At 42.7% G+C, this 18,572-nt stretch overlaps 1 protein-coding gene across 1 annotated transcript in view; it reads left to right on the plus strand.

Annotated features, from left to right (window-relative positions):
• The window catches only part of Tln2 (talin 2), a 414,048-nt gene that overhangs the window by 163,395 nt on the left and 232,081 nt on the right, over positions 1–18,572 (plus strand). The window contains exon 3 of the mRNA XM_052187919.1: positions 12,627–12,700. The gene's annotated coding sequence lies outside the window, so the exon portion shown is untranslated. The remainder of the gene's footprint in view (positions 1–12,626; positions 12,701–18,572) is intronic.

Genomic DNA, 18,572 nt, shown 5'->3' on the forward strand with positions numbered 1-18,572 from the left:
CCATGGACTCACTGGCTAGGAAGTCTAGACAATTGGTGAATTCCAGGTTAAATAAGAATTTCCGTCTCCAAAATCAGGCTGTAGGGTAGTAGAAGACAATAAACTCTGACCTTTGGGTGCTCCACGCATGCATGTTCTCATCCACACATATATGTACACATATATCCCACATGAATACATATACATATATACACAACAACAACAACACAACACAGTTTATGAACTTATGTACATGTAATTTGTAGTTGGCCTCTTGTTTAGTTGAGGAATAAGGCATATAATCATTGCAAACATGAACTTCATCTCATATATATATTTACATCTGAAATCAGGACCCATCAAAACTGTATTATATTATTATATGGCTTATAATTCAAGCTGTTTTACCATTAAAGAAATATATTATTTTAGTTATAGATATAAAAATGTGTGTTATAGATCCTGGTTCTGTCTAGACCTTGGGATTGGCTCTATTTCATTCACTTCTCCTTTGTTGGGGTTCTCTTCTACAAATCTAGAGTCTTACCTCGTTATCCATTTATCTCTCCTACAAGTGGAAAGGGAGGCCATCAGGAAATAGGGTGTTCCAATGGAGTAGTCTAGATTTGGGCTTCTGAAGTCATCTAAAGGAAGGTGCAGTTTTTTTTTTTTTTTCTTTTTGGGAGACTTAGGAAAAGCAATAATTTTCTTTTAAATGATTAAAGCATCTTTTAATTATTCTTTAACCATGTCTTACATGGTTATATTGTAGCTTGATCATATGCACCAAACCCCAACTCTTCTCCACCCCTGACATGTTCCCCTCCCTTCCTTCCTCCCTCCCTCCCTCCCTCCCTCCCTCCCTCTTTCAGTCCCTTCCTTCCTTCCTTCCTTCCTTCCTTCCTTCCTTCCTTCCTTCCTTCCTTCCTTCCTTCCTTCCTTCCTTCCTTCCTTCCTTCCTTCCTTCCTTCCTTCCTGTCTTTTCTATTTTTTTCTTCTTCTTTGGTAACCCACCAATTCTAGTTAGCTGTCTGCTGGAATGTCGATGGATCTTGTTGGTTTGCTCTTGCACAGGTAGCCACTAGCAGGTGACAAGTGACCAATCTCCATTCTAGAGAATGCCTAGCCCTTCCTTTCTTATGGTAGAATGATGTTTGGAATACTTTTCAAATTTATGTAATGCGGAATTCTAGAACCCCAAGTCTATATTGGTCAGGTGTAATTTTATTCTCTGCCGGTTGTGGAGATTAGAAAAATGAACGGATATGGAATTGGAATTGCTTTCCAAGAAGAATAGCAGTTATATATCGACTCAGTCTGGAGAGGCCTCTCTGGGGATGATGTCATGTTCTATGCTCAAGGTAGCTGTGACTGGTTTATTGGAACACTTTAATCATTAAATCATGATGAGAAGTGGTTAGAACCATTTGGGCAAGTGTAAAAAACAGTCAATGAAGGAATTCCAAGCAAATTAATTTTCACTTTGGAGTCATGCTTAAACAATTTGTTGATGGGAGGCTGGCAGAGACATGTGGGCACAGTTGGGAAGCAGAAGCGGGATGTAGGGCACCATTGTCCTGAGACTAGAACGCAAAACAGAGCCACTGGGCCTCCTTTAAAGGCGAGCTTAATATTTCTTATTTAAACCAATATATCGCATTCATATTGCAAAATATAAAAGATAACGACATATTCCTATTCGATCCCCCAGAGTCCCGCTTTCCTGCCCTGGGCACAAGGTGTCTGAGGGGAGGAGCTCTGCAAGGTCAGCATCCAGTGCTTGCCTCATCTGCACCTTGATGTACACAACAGCAGCAGAACGAGGAAGGTGCCTGCAGTTTTATTTGATATCGATTAATTTCTAAGTGCAGACAGCTTCATTATGCTTAAAAATCCCAGTCTTCTAAAATATATGTAGAAAAAATCATAAGATATAAAAATCATAAGATATATGACTTTTATTTAAGAAGCCTTGTTGGACATCGAAGGGAGAAGAGGCCCTTGGTCCTGAGAAGGCTAGATGCCCCAGTATAGGGGAATGCCAGGACAGGGAAGTGGGAGTGGGTGGGTTGGTGGTGGGGAGAATGGGGTAGAGTGTTTTGGAGGGGAAACAAGGAAAGGGGATTACATTTGAAATATAAATAAAGAAACTAAAAAACAAAGAAGAAGAGGAGGAAGAGGAAGAGGAGTCTCTGCTGGGGGCATGGAAGAAATACAAGGCAATCTGGATGAAGATGCTTGGTTCGCAGCCTGGAGTTGTAGAAGAAGAGGGAAGAGGGCAGCTGCTCTTATATGTATGATGGAGTCAACTTAGATTAGAACTGTCCAAAGTCAAAAGCTTATTATATGCTGCCCACCTATACAGGGCAGGCTCCCTGCCTTGTACATGCTGGGAACTATACACTCCCGTGAGAGCATATCCTATGGATTCTTAGCCCAAGGAAAAAACTAAAATTTACACCATAGAGTACTCCAGTGCTTTAACTACACACTATACTACAGTCTGACTGGCTCCCTTGATCTTTTAATTCATGGTCTCCATGATCTTTAAATCACTAGCTCCTCCATACCAGTACCATGCAGAGTTGTTCTGATCATGCTAGATGTGACTCAAGGACACAAAGACAAAATCTGGCTCCCAAAGTGAGAAAATCATCTGCAAGGGAACACTACTGGCCTAGAGCTAGGAGGAATAGCCTATGTGAAGGACAGGTACCCAAGAACACTTACAATGTCCGAGTCTTCCAGCCCTGTAAGCTGTTTGCCTTGTACTATTTAGTAATTTACTCTGAAGCTCCAAAGACCCTCAAGGGAGGTTCCTTAAGACTCAGAAAGTAAACAATTCATAAAACTCAGAAAGTCCCAGAAACTGAGCAGATGCACTAGACCTCTCCCTCTCAAAGGTTATGTAAACAAGTACTGTAGATAAGGCCAACATCAGCAGCGCTGCCTGGGATACACAGATACTCTCCAGTGGGTCAGGCTACCTTCACAGTGTGTATTAAGTTCCAAATTTCTAGCTCTCTTAAGCAATGCTGAGGTCGGCTTTTAGTGTCACAGCTACTTCTGAATCATCCCTGGTCTTGTAACCCTACCTATATTCCTGTTGGTAACCCAAAGAAATTGACTGGCTCACAAAGTTAGACTTAAGTGGCATCCTTACCTTTGTTTACCATCAATGTCCTGCCTATGGTGAGTAGATATTTGTTCATGTCTACAAGAATAGTGTTACCTAACCCCTGGACTCTGTGAACCAATACACCCTACCCCAAAACAACACTCAACCCCAAAGGTACTAAAAACCCAGGGCCATCAGGAATCTAGTCAGCTCATGGCAGCCCAAGACAGGCAGCACAGAAGAGAACATGGGATCATTGAGAAAGATGATTTGGTCAAATGAGATAAATAAATAAATAATAAATAATAAATAGCAATGTGAAAATCGAAGCCACTTGTTTTTGATAAATACGGATCTGTTTCCATTTGACCTTGACTAGCATTTACTGAAACCTTCAAAATGCATCTTTCAAAAAACCATGAAGTTCAGTCTTGATGAGTTAACACCTGGTTTATTTTCCAAGAGGCTCAACCCTCTTCTCTTCCCCGGGAAAGTTGTGGGAGTGTAGAGCTCAGAGTGGGCCGTCTGTCCTTTCTAGTTTAGGGCTGGGACACATGCAGGTAACCTCAGCCCAGCTCACCAACTGAACCCACACCAAGACCCTCTTGGATCACTTTGTGTTCTCGGTAGGCTCTGCTCCACAGGAGCCTCCCTGGCTTCAGTGCCTAGGTGATATTTGTATGGTCACATCCCAGAGCTGTGCTTGCTCCAAGTAATAACCCTGTACCAATGTGTCATTATTGGATAAAGTCCTCTTCTGTGCTGGCTCACTCCTGTTGGTTTATATCTTACGGATTTTGACAGACATGCCATGCGTGTCCCCACCAGAGAGCCACACTACTCTTCAAGTCATCCACCTCTACTAATTCACACACCCCTCTCCCGTGGCCTACAACTGCTGACCTTTCATAATCTCCTCAGTACAGCTTTTTCTAGAATGTTACGTGGTTGGAGTCATAGGCTGTAGAGTCTTTTCAGTTGAGCTTCTTTGCTGCTGTGTCTCATAGTTACAGTGGTACATTGCTTGGTTGTGCCGACTAATATTGCACCCTCTCACAGCCTTTCCAAGAGAAGTGCTCAAGTGGATGGTGACCAACTGCCCATTGTGTACTCCTGCAAAGCTGAGGCTTGGATTAATGAATGGCTGTCAGTAAAGGCAGATGCTCTGTAGAGTTCAGAGCTTATTTAATAGTCTGTTTCTGCCATGTTTTAGTTGATACTTCTCAGTAAGCCTTTTGGAGATGCACATAAATATGAAACAGCATGTTTTCCTAATTGACACATCAATCAGGAGAAAGCTTTTTCAAAGGCACTAGGTTTGTGGCTGAAGATCGAACATTTGGTTAGTGCTTGGGGAAAACTTGTGAATTAAGAGACTTGAGAGTCCATGTGAGGACATTCAACAAAGAGTCTGGTCCTTCTGTCTTAGTTACAGAAGCATGCCTATGCATAACTCCATCCTGACCCTGTTTCCTATAGCCCATGAGATCCCATTTTGGGGTGTTATTACCCATATATAATATGTATGTACCCTTAAACACTTATTGATCATATAACGTGTTTTAGGAACTGTACTCTGAGTCAAGTCTAGAAATGTAGATTAAGCCACAGTTCCTGACTGGAGGCCTTACACTTTACACACCTAGTATTAGAAAATTCTACACAGTGGAGATTCCCTTTTGGACCCCAAATTAGGCACAAACTGTACCCAAACACCTGTTTTTACAGAGGGGTCCTTTATTGAACAGGGAAGAAAAGTTAAAGTGTGTGCTTCTGATTCAGGCAGAAAAATAGCAGCCAATGACCATGTCTTTTAAGAAAGAAAAAGGGGAATGGCCTTGGGAGTGGTAGTCTAGTTTTTTTGAGTTTGTTAAGTAGGTGAACCAAAGGGGACTTTTGACACTTCAATAACTGGTGGACCTTGGTGGTCAGCCCAAGGAAGAGAGGAAGTGGCCAAATAGGAGAAAAGACATTGGTGGTTAGCTTTAGGAACGTAATCTTTTTTTTTAATTTTATTTTCTATATTCTTTGTTTACATTCCAAATGATTTTCCCTTTCCCGGTTTCCCCCTCCCCTTAAGTCCCATAAGCCCTCATCCCTCCGCCTGCTCTCCAATCAACCCCCTCCTTCTCTGTCCTGGTACTCCCCTACAATGTTGGATCAAGCCTTTCCAGGACCAGGGACCTCTCCTTCCTTTTTCTTGGGAATCATTTGATATGTGAATTGTGTCTTGGGTATTCAGAGCTTCTGGGCTAATATCCACTTATCAGTGACTGCATTCCATGTGTGTTCTTTTGTTAGGAATGTAATCTAACAGTTTTCATCAAGGCAGAGGAAATACGGGAGAAGAGCAGGGCCTGCCAGAGCCACACTCACCTCCTCCAGGCTGTCCAGAGTCCCCCCCTATAGGAAAACTCAACATAGTATTGTACATTTAGTAGTAATTGAGATATGGTCCATAAAGACACCTGTAAGCAGGTGGAACCTGCTTTGAGCAACAAAGCAGGAATTGGGTACTGTTTCCCAGCTCTTCCATCCTTGGCCACCAATAAAAAGAAAAGCCTTCCCAAAGTTTCCAAAGCCTACTATCAGACTTCGTGCTGATTACTTTTTTGTCAACTTGGCGCAGCTAGAGTCACCTAGGAAGAAGGAATCTCTACTGAGAAAAAGCCTCCATCACATCAGTCTGTAGGCAAGTCTGTGGGCATTCTGTAGACATTTTAAAAGTTGATCAGTGTGTGAGGGGCCAGCATCTAGTGTGTGGATGGAGCCACTGATGGGCGGATGGTCCATGGTCTGTTGTTTAGGAAATCAGGCTGAGTGAGCCACGGAGAGCAGGCAGTGGCAGCCTTCCTCTGTGGCCGCCGCTTCAGTTCCTGCCTCCAGGTTCCTTCGTTGAGTTCCTTTCTTGACCTCCCTCAATGTTAGACTGTAACCTTTCTCCCCAAATTGCTTTTCAAAACGCTGTTTATCACAGTTACAGTGAATTTAATAAAAACAATTGTTACAACACCTTCAAATGAAGAAAGGCTTATGTGACTATTGTATTCAGAACATTAAATTTAGATTGATAACACATCAGATACCTCCTAATACCTGTATTCTGTGTTTGGTTGTTCACCTCCCCAGAAAATCAATCATGAAAACTTACTTGTGTAGCGTTACGCACTTCTAGAGAATTAACTTGTTGCTTCTTCCATTAAAGGAGTGGTTCTCAACCTGTGGATCATGACCTCCTTGGGGTTACATATCAGATATTTACAGTAGCAAATTACAGTTATAAAGTAGTAAAGAAATGCTTTTATGGTTGGGGGCGGCAGGTCGTTACAACATGAAGAATCATATTAAAGGGTCAAAGCACTAGGAAGCTTGAAAACCACTGCAAGAAAGCCTCTGCATAGCTCTGCAACTGAAACTCCTAGTTGTTCACACATGAGTCAGCTAGGCTTCAGTTAGAAACAGAAGTTAGTGCAGTAATGGACTAATTATGGCAGTTGTTCTAGAGATAATAAGTGATATGTATACATATATATGTATATATATTGTAGAAATTTTAAAGGATAGGAGAACATGCTAGAAATAAGATGGGAAGAGCAAGACTTATTGAGAAAAGAAAGAACTACATTATTTTAGAGTAAACATTCCAAAGCTCACATAAAATGCAAACCATAGGACACACATTTGGGTTTGGGTTAGTCCATAATAGGAGTTATTGATCCGAGGAGGAGTAGTTTGTGTATCCCAATATTGATGTAATCATCTTATGTGTGCATATGTGAAGGGCATGCACATGCACCCGTGGGTGTGTGCATGTACATAAAGGCAACCCCCTTACGTACTGAGCTGTCTCTCCCATGGGTGTGTGCATGCCTATAAAGGCAACCCCCTTACATACTGAGCTGTATCTCCCATGGGTGTGTGCATGCCTATAAGGGCAATCCCCTTATGTACTGAGCCATCTCTCAAGCCCCCGTAGCCCATGTTCATTTGTGAAGCATCCCTCTAAGTGGCACCGTTTGAAGATTGAACTATATAGTACTCATTCTTACAAATTTGGCTTCTAATTACACATACTAGGAATTGGTATTTAAGTATTTTTACATTTTTAGAGGGAAGAATGAATTCTAGAACAATAAAGACTTCCTAACCCCTCTCAGATTTTTGATTTGGAAAGCACGTAAAGGGGGGATCCAACAAAGCAGGAGGATTACAGCCTGTCACGTGGCCTTCGCGGAAACACACACACTTTACCCCACATTGCATTAACATCCTTTGCACCATTAACTGATCATTTACAGAATTGGTTTTAGTCATTTAATTAATGCAAAGTATGTCTTTAATAATCATTTGCATAAAAGAACTAATTAAAACATTTTCCAAAGTAGTTTATGGGACGTTTATCCTAAGATGTAGACTACAAAAATAAAGGAATCTATGCATGTGTAATTGTTGGAATCATTTAGTCCTAATCACAGTTAGCATTTTAAAGCATCCGAAATGTTTCTGCAGTAGAAAACTCCTTTTAATTTTTGTTAAGCCAGCTTTTTCCACATTCAATGAAGAAACTTTTGATATGGTGATAACTTTTTACTTTTAAAATTTTATTTTTATTTTATGTGGAAGGTGTTTATCTCTGTGTCTGTATATGTCCTGTGTCTACATACAATGACCAGAGGAGGGTAGATTCCCCAGAATCTACACACACACACACACACACACACACACACACACACACTCTGTGTATGTGAGGCACTGTGTGGATGCTGGGAACTGAACTCAGGCCTGAACTAAACTGAGTTGCACAAGTGGCTTTTAATCAAGAAATCACCTCTCCAGCCCTGAATGGCGCTGGGGCATGGGGAATACTATCATAGAAGACTATAAAATATGTCATAGAGTCTTTCTTTTGGGTCTCACTTTTCCCTTTGTCTTGCAGAGGACAAACTCGCCTTCTTTCTAGTCTCCTTGGAATGTCTTGAGTGTTGAGTCTGCTGCCTGCTATTCATTGAGATTCTTTTGACTGAGTCCAGCATCCAGCTTCTATCTGGCAAGTTAGTTTGGGGAAGCCAAGAGCAGAAAACTGCCCCCTCCCTCTCTGGGACAACCTAGCAAAGTGGGCCTGTACTCCCCGAGCTGCTCTTTCGATGAAAATATTCTCTAGCTTTCTGTAGAAGAAAAGAACAGACATGGCAAGGAACAGAAGTTAGAAAATGTTGGGAGAGTTTTAGTCTCAAAATGTTTCTTCTCTCCCTTTGATTCTTGGCCACTGTTGTGTATGGCTGTCAAAGAACTCTGTCTTGTTTCTTCTTAGATTTTGTGATTTTGAAAGACAGTTAAGAATGTACTTTGCTCTTTCTGAGCTATGTATAATGGCTTTTTGCCTCTTGACTTAGTGATAAGGTCTGAATACTCTAGTTTGGGGCCACAAAATACTTCCATTACTAATGCCATAGATAGGCAGGCACACTGCAGGGTGGTGGGGTCTCTGAGGAGAATCCAGGACCATGTGGAAGATCAAAGATCCCTTCTACTAGGCTCAGAAGAAGCAGGGAGGTCCTGTGCCACATGGTGTATGAAGTAGCCTGCTCATCTTCTGGCCCTACAGTCCGGCTGTCTCTGAATCAGGGGTAAGGATGAGATGGGGGAGAGTCTAGAAAATCAAGTCATGTTAGGTCTGGTAATTTCAGGAACTGTCAAAATTTCAGCCTCACTTATAAAATGACATGGCCCTGGCTGACAGCACCCTTCCTCATGGGGAATGAGAAGCTTTTGGTCGTAGCTTTCGTTGACTGCCGATTGCATCAAATGGTGCTTTATGATATCTTCTACACAACAGGCCCCAAGGAGCTGCCAAGTGACTCAGTCAGATCATGCAGAGTGCTCCTTGGAAGCAACGAGCACTTAGTGTTCTTCTAATACCTGGAGGCAAATTCAGGTTTAACAAGAAGGATTTTAGGACTAGGCATGTGGTTTGGTGACAGAAACGGCTTGCCTGGCATAAGCAAGGCCCTGGATTCCATCTCTAGCACCACAAAAATCACATCAAGCATTTCAAACAGATAACTGTGCCCACGGGAGGCCTGTTCTGTGTCAGGGCTCTCTGGGGACCTGTTAAGATCAGACAGTGAGCAATGAGTCTCTGCCACAGGCTGATTCTATCTCTGCTTCTAGAGCCTGCTGCTCAGATAAGCTCCACAGTGGCGGCTGGACTTCGCAGGTCGTGTTAGCTGTGCGTTCACCCTGAGCCTTGCCCCTTCTCCACTGGTTGTATTACAGAACCGGAAATTTAGGCCCAGAGAGTTTAAAGCACATTGAGGGTAAATGACTAGTAAATTGTTCAACTAAGATCAAATTTCTTCCTCTTAGCCCCTATGCCTTCCCTCGGTGTAATGTTGAGTCTCGCAAATCTTGGTTTTTTTTCTTTTTCGTGTTTGTGTGTGTGTGTGTGAGAGAGAGAGATAGAGACAGACAGACAGACAGAGACAGAGAGACAGAGTCAGACACAGAGACAAGTTTTAGGATATATGGCATGTTATTGCTTTTGTATGAATGTATGTCTTTGCATGTATGTGGGCGTGCATACACATATACACACATAGTTATGTGGAGACCTTTCTTACTCAGTTTCTATCACTGTGATAAAACACCATGAACAAAGCAATTTGGGGGAAGGGTTTGTTTGGCATATAAATCATGAGCACAGTCAACACTGAGAGAAGGAGAGACGAAGCTCCATCAGAAACCTGGAGGGAAGAGCTCGAGTAGAGACAGCGGAGGAGGGCCGCTTACCGGCTTGCTCACTGTGGGGATCACTCGTTTTGTTTTTGTGAATAATCCTGGGCCACCTGCCTTGGGGTTGTACAGTTCGCAGTGGGCTGAGAACCATTAATCAAGAAAATGCTTATGGGCCAGTCTAGTGGAGACATTTTCTCAACCGAAGTTCCCTCTTTCTAGATGACCCTAGTTTGTGCCAGGTTGACACAGTTGAAGAAGTGCCAGGCCTGAGGTTGATAGTCAGGGACCATCTTCCATCTAGCCTCACCTCTTTCCCTCTGTACCCACTGAGCGAGGCATGATCTCTCAGTCAAATCCAGAGTGTGCCAACCAGCTTGCCCTGGCAGTGCCCTCTCAGCACCTCTGAGGCTGCATTATGGAGAGGCGAGCATGCCCACCTGCCCTTCAGGAGGGTTTCAGGAGTTCTGAAGGCTGATCTTCACACTGTGTGCTGAGTACTGGAACCTTTGCACCCGGTCTCCATTCGGGTCTTTTGTAGACTTGTTTGGCATTGAGGAGGCTACCTGGCTTTGGTGTCTTGTGGCTTTTTCTGAACAGTGTTGTAGCCATAGATATTTAATCTAAGTGCCATGACAGCTCATCTCTGAAACAAAATACTGGTCTGGTCTTTTGTCTAACTCCGGTGGGCATGTTCCAGGGAGAGAGTGAGCTTCGAGTAGATGAAGAAGGCTAATAGAAATATGATTTAAAGATGTCTGTGTAGCTACCTGGAATTGCGGCTTTCTAACCAGGCTCATAATTAAAATATTATAGGAATGCTTGTATGATGTATAACTTATAAGCCTTTAAAAATAAAGCAAGGAGAAGAATACATTTGTTTTCTAGATGTAAAGTGAACATAAGGGACCCATTGTGGGAATAAATTCTTCTATTTTATAATTTCAATGGAAAAACAGGTCTTTTAATATATAAATATGACCTAATAAAGATAAACCTGTTTAGTGGCTAAGTATACTAGTAAGAATATTTTAACTATAGGCTGGCTCACCTGCGTACTTAATGGTTCCTTTGTTTCTCTTTTTATGCAACCTGTCTCCTCACAAATTCCATTGTTAAATTAGAAGTTATGTGCGGCCTGAGAGGTAGCTCAGCCATTTGTTGCTCTTGCAGAGGACCTGGGTTTTGTTCCCAGCACCCACTTGATTTACAAGTGTTCTCAAGTCTAGTTCAAGGGATTGGATGCCTCCTTCTGACTTCAGTGGGCACCGGGCATGCACATGTTGGCACACATATATACATGCAGGTGAAACTCAAGCAGATATAAACCAAATAAGTCTAAAAGAATTTTATAAGATTCTACCTATCTCATGGACCCATTCTTTGCCTGTGGGATGTGAGGCTGGAGCTGCCCAGCTAACTTTAGCTGGGGGTCACAGACACTGGGTGAATTATAGTTGATTCATTTTCACTCAGGGTCACAGGACTTAGTATATTTCCTTTCCAATAAACTTCCATCATATTTCTTCATCTTAGGGAAAATTTATGATTTGCCTTGTTCATCTTAAGGGAAATATTAATTTCCTTATTGACTTGTAAATTATGAACAACAACTTTTTGTCTTGCATGTAAATATTTTTCCTATTTATCTTTTGGCAAAAGCTCCAGTGGAATTTTAATTTATATTTTTTAATTTTTACCTGTGCGAGTGTGTACATGCACACGTGCAGACAGCCACCACTGGATGGGGCCGTCAGATCCTCCTGAAGATGGAGTTCTAGGTGGTTGGAGCTGCCTGGTGTGGGTGCTTGGGACCTAACTCTGATCTGCTAGAGCAGCAAACATTCCTAACCATTGAGACCCTAATTTAGTTTTGTTGTTGTTGTTGTTGTTGTTGTTAATGTAGCAAGCCAAATGTTTTATTCTTTTATACTTTCAGATTTTGCTTTCATGCTTAAAAGGACCTTCATTATCCCAATGTTATAAAATATTCAGACACCTACTCTTCTGTTAATCTTTTGATTCTATTTTCAGTTCATGCTTTTATAAGTTGAGAAGACATAATAAATAATATAATACTACCAATAAATTATATGGTAAGACCATATAATTTATTAACTCGTTCTTCTTTCCCACCTAGACCTGATGGCGTGTACCTGTTCTACACGAAAGCTCTGCTTGTTCTCGGCTGCTCTGTTTAATCACTATGGCCGGGTTTTTTGATAAATCTGTAATTGATGGTGTTTTTCTGCCTCTTGTTGGGTTCTCACTGAAATGTCAGATGTTGAGGTCTCAGGGCCTCAGAATGGACATGACAATAAGGTGAAGCAAGAAGGAACTGCTTGATAATTGAATCCCAAGAACTAAGTGGGAGAGAAATGGACAGTTACGCATGCTAATGGGAGTGTGGGGGGAGAGGAGGACACAGGGCCTGAAATTGGTTTAGACATGGTGACAGGGTGCAGGAAGAAGGACACATGGAGCTGGTTTTTTGTTTAAATTCAAATCCATTAAAGCCTTCCTAACAGAGAAGGGGTGTGTGTGTGTGTGTGGGGGGGTGTTCTGTCTCTTTGCCAACAGTAATGTAATTTTGGTCTTTGCATAAGTGTCCTGGGACCTCAATTCCCTGTCCGCACAGCAAATTCCCAGCACATGTGGTGTGGTAGAAACTCATAGCTTCCGGAGTTATTTCCTTTTGTTCTTAGTGTAGGGAAAATGACCAAATGTATAGACTTTTCATTCGCAGCCTCATGTCTGTAAAGGTACTTGCTTCTAACTGTTTTTCTTATTGTTCTAGGTATTGCTGCTAGAATCTTCTCACTCCTGCGGATCTTTTCAGGGAAACTGAAACTGAATAAACTGAGAATTTTGGTAAGTCTTTAAAAAGGGGGGGGAGGAAAGAATGATGGGGGGAAGGAGGGAGGGAGGGAATAAAGAAAATCCTCATTACCTGAGTCCTGAGAACAGGAGCATATGTTGGTCTTTCCCCAAAGTGTTTCAGTGCTCTCTTACTGTGGCCCTCCCCAGGGTATGTGCTGCAGCTGTGTGCATAGTATCTGGTCATGGCCGGCATGCTGTTTGACAGCCAGGTTAGGTAGGTGAAAAGGGTGGGCAGTGAGCTGGGTTTTCCCTTGCCAGGTTGTCCTTGTGAATCCCCATTGTTGTTTTGAGAGGGTGAAGATTGGAAGTGCTGGGTAAAGAACTAATCTACTAGAAACTCCCAGTAGCTCTTGAAATGGAAGTGAGTGGTTCCTGGGAGACGTCGGAGAAGGTGGCTGCTGAAGGGAAGGAGTAAAGATGAATTACAGTTGATAGGTTTTTCTTTGGCTCCATGTAGGACAGCAGGGTCTCAGGTGGTAAACATGAAAACTCTGGACTGAGATGTAGGGATACACCTGCTGATCCCGGGTTTGCTAAGGTTTAGTCTGACAGGGCAAATCTCAGACATTGAAATGGACCCTTCTGTGCCTCTGCGCTTAAGTAGTGTAATAGGCCATCCTGGTGCTTCAGTTCTAGTCCAAACCGGCTGAAGACCTTGGGGCAGATCATTTCTATCTCTGTCCACCTCGGTCTTCATCTATAAAGTTTGTAGGATGGTCTAGGCTAACTGTATGCTGTGAGATTTGGGCGGATAGCAAACCCATGCTAGGAGCAATTTACAGTCATCTTTTCTCTGAAGATGACTGTTGGAGCTCAGAGGGTATGCAGTGTATATTTATTTGTAGTTCTACTTCCTGTCTGAAAATTTTCATGATAAAAGGTTTTTTTTTTTTTTTATACAAAGTAATACTATTCTCTGCTGAAATTATCTTATAAAAGAATGCATGTTTTGATACTGGAAGATTAGGGTCAGGGTGTGGTAGTGCACACCTTTGATCCCAGCACTTGAGGCAGGCAGATCTCAGAGAGTTCAAGGTCAGCCTGGTCTGCTGAGGGAATTCCAGGTGAGCCAAGGCTATGTAGTGAGGCCCTCCCTGCCTGTCTTTAGAGAGTATACATTTATTTTCTAAAAACGGCTGGGCTTTCCCAGACTTTCCTCCTTTCTCTGTGAACCTGTGACTATCAGTGGAAAACTCTGGAGCAAGATTGAAGGCTGGCATTAGTATGCCCTAGAGTATGTGCCCTGGAATGGCATCCTTTTTCCCAAACTGGAAACAAGGTGTAATCTATGAAGACTTTTGCCCTTTCAGCTGGCATTGTTGAACTAAGAGAGGCCAGAGATCAATCCAACGGGACTGTTGGGAGCCTAGGGAGAAATGCCTCATTTTAATAAACACAGAATTTCCTGTCATTAGTGGGAAGTGAAAGCTTGGCCATGATCTACCAGTCTGATGAAAGGGCTCAGCAACTCCCTTCCCAGTGTGGTGGGCAGCTCTGGATACATCTGACTGTGTATTTCAGTATTGGAGAGAGGGGTGGGGGGTGCCAAGATCTTCAGGGAGGTGAGCTTGACACTCTGGCCCTAGAAAGTCAGTGACCCCAAGTGTGAAGAACTCAAGGCTGACTGTAGATCACAGCTAAGAGTCATGAACTCAGCAGTGAAATCTGAGTCAGATGGTGACGTCCTGTGCTGAGGGCTGTGGAGAACGCATAGCACACTTCTGTTGACTTCTCCTTGGGCTGTGGGGTGGGTGGTGGTGGTGGTGGTGGTGGTGGTGGTGGTGGTGGTGGTGGTGGTGGTGTGTGTGTGTGTTGCGGGTGGAGACAATCATGGCTGGGATGTCATGTGAGGCCCAGGCAGAATGCTCCCCACTCGAGGAAGGCGCCACCGTTCCCTTACTTCAGCCCTGGAGGTGCTGTGTTGTCTGTGTTTAGGGTTTAGGGCATGGCAGCAGAGTTTTGTGTTTTTCCTCATCCTGTTATTTCTGGATTGTGTTTCTGCTTCCAATTCCTTTTTCAGAGAACCTCAGAATGGCTTTTGACAGTCCCATCTGGCTGTCTTCTGCCCTGTGACCTCGGCTCTTGGCTTACTGTCTGCTTGTTATGTAAGACCCCCCAAAACCCAGGGCGCTCCAGCACCCCACACCTCAGGAGGTGACACCCAAATCACTCGAGAGAAACGGTCTCGATGCAATAGCATGAGGATTTCTTGTTTTTGTTTTTGTTTTGTTTGTTTGTTTGTTTGTTTGTTTTGGATTTGGTTTTTTTTTTTTGAGACAGGGTTTCTCTGTGTAGCCCTGGCTGTCCTGGAACTCACTCTGTAGACCTGGCTGACCTCGAACTCAGAAATCCGCCTGCCTCTGGCTCCCAGAGTGCTGGGATTACAGGCATGCACTACCACCACCCGGCTGCATGAGGATTTCTTTATTCCAGATTTTTGGGTTCCACAGCTGTACACCACGAAGGGTTAAAGGACTGTGGACCCTGAGTACAGATTTGGGACAGCTTTTATAAGTTCACAACGAAGCCCATGAATCACCAACCAATTATTCCTTAGCATTGAGAGCCCGCAAATCACCAACCAATCATTCCTCAGCATCGAGAGCCCGCGAAATGCGAGCCAATCAATTTGTACCACTCCATAATTTTTAGGCCAATCAGTTTAAATTATCGGAGCCTGTGCTCAGTGGACCAATTAGTTTCTTATTTTCTTGGAAGTCTATAGCTGCTTGAACTCCTGGATAGGTAATGGTGTAAGCAGTTTACAGAAGTAAGATAAGCTTAGCACTTTTCCAGTAACCTTGTGGGGCCAGAATCACCTATTCAAGGCCTTTTTGCCTAGCTCTAAACAAAGGGCAGGCTCTGGAATGTGACCCTTTACCTAGTTTCTAACAAAGAGTACAAAGAGCGGGCTCTGGAATATGAAGTGTTTGGGGCTCCTTAGAAGGCTGGAGTTAGGCTGTATTTTCTATTCTTTCTATGCCTCAACTCTCAGGCTCTGCCCCGAGGATAGTTACTGCTCTTCTTAGGGGTGAAAATGGCTGCATCAGGCAAGAGGATAGGAGCTGCCTTAAACGTACAGGAGTCTGAGAGATTACCTGAACTCTTGAGGTGTCTGAAAGTGCATATGCTAGGTGGGGCTTTTATTTTGACATGAACCAGGGGAAGGAAAATTGCTTTAAGGGATCTCTGGACTCCAGATTGGAATAAAATTTAATGAATGAACAATGAAACCAATCAATCATGTTCAGGAGCTTTTCAGAGAAGCAGGATGTTCTGGCTGGGATCTTGTAGGGATGGATGGTTAAGGACTGGAGACAGTCACACTTCTCAGAAATCAGTGTGGACTTTCAAAGGGTTCTGTGTAAGCATGCACGTGTGTGTGCACGTGTGGTGTGTGAGGAGCGGATGCTGATGGATGGGCAGGGAATGATAAATGGCCAGTTTGGTTTTCTATTTAACGGCTCATGATGTGTTCTGGATTGGAGTGGCAGTGCAATCTGTTAAATTTATCTCTGCTCACTATAGCTTATAAGAAAAATATTTTAAAGGCTATCTTAAATTTAAGAAAACACCACCACCACATTGGTTTGGGCTCTCTGAGAAATTTGTAGTTCCCATTGCTGTTTAGGGAAGGATAGCTGATCTGTAAAAGTCAAAGTAGGATCAGTGTGAGTACTTGGCGTTCTGTACCAATCACTTAAAGGCTGTGATGTCAGCGGATAAGCTGTTCTCCGGCCTCCTTTTCTTCATTAAAATGAAATCAATTATGCACTTTCATCTTCCCAGCATGCTCCATCTGCTGGGAACTTGGATTACGTTTCCCGGTGACTTTGGCCACTCGTTGTGTCCCACCACAGGCTGCCTGAGTGACTGAGGGTCCTCCCTAGATCTGGGTTTCAGCACCTGCGCTCGGATCCTTGCTCTGTGGCTGTAATGCATGCTTCCACATAAAAGCAGCCCCGGCTTTCAGAGTGGTTGTCATCGCTAAATTCATTGATGGGCTGGCTAGATGGCTCAGTGGGAAAAAGCTCTTGTCATCAAGATTGATGATCAAAATTCAACCCCAGGACTCACATGGTGGAAAGAGAAAATCTGTTTTTCCTATACACTGTCCTCTGACCTCAACACATACACACTGTGGTGTAAGTGTACCCTCACAGGTACATAGACATGCATACACACGATCTAAATCGATCAATATGAAATAGCCCATGAATATGAATCAATATGAATAGCCAATCAATATGAATAGCCCATGACTGAGCAGGGTGTGCCATTTCCTTGAACTTGGTGGCTAATTATGTGTGCTCTTTTTTTTTTTCTTTGAAGTTAAAAATCTTAAGGGAGAATTCAAGATCTGATTGTTTTCTAACAATTGATTGCATTTTATGGAGCCAGTGACTTTTTTCAGTGACCGACTTTTGCTTGTATTTCCATATTTTCCTTTGGAACATGAACCTTTAAAAAATAATTTAGTCTTCAGGGCTGGAGAAGTGGTTCATGAGAACCTGAGTTTGGTTCCCCAACACCCACATGAAAAACTAGGTGTGGCAGAGCACATGGAATCCCAGCGCTAGGGAGGCAGAGAAAGGGGTGGGGCCTGGGGCTTAGGGACCCCGCCACCCCTCACCTTCATGTGCAGACATAGGAGCATGTCCAAACAAGAGACCACTCTTCTTTTAGGCTCTAAACTTTAGAAGATTCAAATTGATCATGTGAATTAGCTTTCCAAATCTATAAAAATAACTAGTATATTTGCAGAACTGAAAAGTGGCTTAATACAAAAAACAAAACAAAACAAAAAAAAAAAACCAAAAACCACCCCACACTTTAACCTCACCTATAATAGTAGCAATGTCCCGTTGATGAATATATTGACAAAAGCTGAACAAAATTCCATTGCTATGATGTTAAACGGTGATGCAAATAGGGGGCCTTAATAGGGGGCCTTAAAAATTAAGTTCAACTGTGGTATATAAATGGTTTTAAAAAGCCGAGCTGAAACAGATAGCTTAGGTGTTCACAGCATTTCTAGCTTTTCCAGAGGATCCAACATCAGTTTCTAGAACCCATGTCAGGTGGCTTGCAACTGCCTGTCACCCTTGTTTCAGGGGAACTGACACTCTGTTCTGACCTCTGAACCCTGGCATATAAATGGGACCCACACATGCTTGCATATATGTACCACACACTCACATGCACACACATACACATTAAACATTTTAATAATAAACATAAAAAAATTGAATCACAGAAGACCTCATATAGGCAAAGACACCTTGAGCTAAAAGAATCTAATTAAAGGCACCCCACTTTTTGACTTAATGTGTACTGCTGACCTATATGGAGAAAAACAACAGTAATGAATTAATAGCAGATGAAACAATGAACAGAATAGAAAAACCAGAAATCTTTGCATTTGTGGTCAACTGATTTTGACTGTTGTGCCAAGAACACACAGTAGGAAGTAGGTAGTCTCTTCAGTGATTGATCTTAGAACAAGAGGATATCAATACACAATATACAGAACTATGTAATCATGCCTTTGTCGCCTGTCACATCAAAGGCCAGTCAAAAGTGCATTAGGGACCGGGAGGTATAGATTAGTGGGTAGAGTGCTTTATAAGCATTTGAAATCTGGATTCAAACCCCAGCACTTCAGAATCAGTATTAAAGGCTTAAAGACGGAATCTGTATTTTTAAAAAACAAAAACAAAAAAAAAAAAAAACAACTAGAAGAAAACATAAAAGAAGAGGTTCTGGGCAGTGGGATTTGGGATATGAATCCCAAAGCAAAGATAAAAATAGCAGTAATAGACAAAGGAGGTTACACCAGACCAAAAGACAACAGAAGAGCAAC

The sequence above is a fragment of the Apodemus sylvaticus genome, chromosome 7, assembly GCF_947179515.1.
Source record: "Apodemus sylvaticus chromosome 7, mApoSyl1.1, whole genome shotgun sequence".
In the NCBI taxonomy this organism is placed as follows: Eukaryota; Metazoa; Chordata; class Mammalia; order Rodentia; family Muridae; genus Apodemus; species Apodemus sylvaticus.